Source organism: Tupaia chinensis, unplaced genomic scaffold (assembly GCF_000334495.1).
Source record: "Tupaia chinensis unplaced genomic scaffold, TupChi_1.0 Scaffold149964_2, whole genome shotgun sequence".
In the NCBI taxonomy this organism is placed as follows: domain Eukaryota; kingdom Metazoa; phylum Chordata; class Mammalia; order Scandentia; family Tupaiidae; genus Tupaia; species Tupaia belangeri.
The window spans coordinates 1,834,585-1,834,990 of NW_006209806.1; the positions used below are offsets into that span (position 1 = coordinate 1,834,585).

General features: G+C 73.6%; 1 protein-coding gene across 1 annotated transcript in view; it reads left to right on the plus strand.

Moving 5' to 3' along the window:
• The first annotated feature begins 96 nt into the window (after nt 1-96).
• Nucleotides 97-406, plus strand: part of SHD (Src homology 2 domain containing transforming protein D) — an 8,778-nt gene continuing 8,468 nt past the window's right edge. The window contains exon 1 of the mRNA XM_006171795.3: nt 97-168. The gene's annotated coding sequence lies outside the window, so the exon portion shown is untranslated. The remainder of the gene's footprint in view (nt 169-406) is intronic.

Below are 406 nucleotides of genomic sequence, written 5' to 3' on the forward strand. Positions count from 1 at the left end.
GCCAGCTGCCCCCTCCCCCAGCCTGCAATTAGTCCCCTGGGGAGAGGGGCCGAGCTGGCTCTCCTGGGGGAGGGACTTCAGGTCCCCGTCGCTGCCGCCGCCGCCTTCGGCTGCGTCAATAGCAATTTTCAGCGGTGACCTCTGGTGGGCTTCGCCGCCAGGTGCCGGGTCAGTCTCAGCCCCGATGCTGGTCACTCCCCCTCTGCCGGCTGTGTCCAGTGTCGCCCCTCCTGGCGGTCAGGGCCGGCCCTCCCGGGTCGCCGGTCCGTTGGCACCTCCCTCCGTCTCGCCCTCCGGAGCGGTCTCAGCCCCCGTCTTCCCACCTCCTCGCTCGGCCGGCTCGGCCCTCCGGGTCGTGTCCACCTGCGGCGGCCCACGGGCAGCGGCCCCCCTCCCTCCCCGGCCG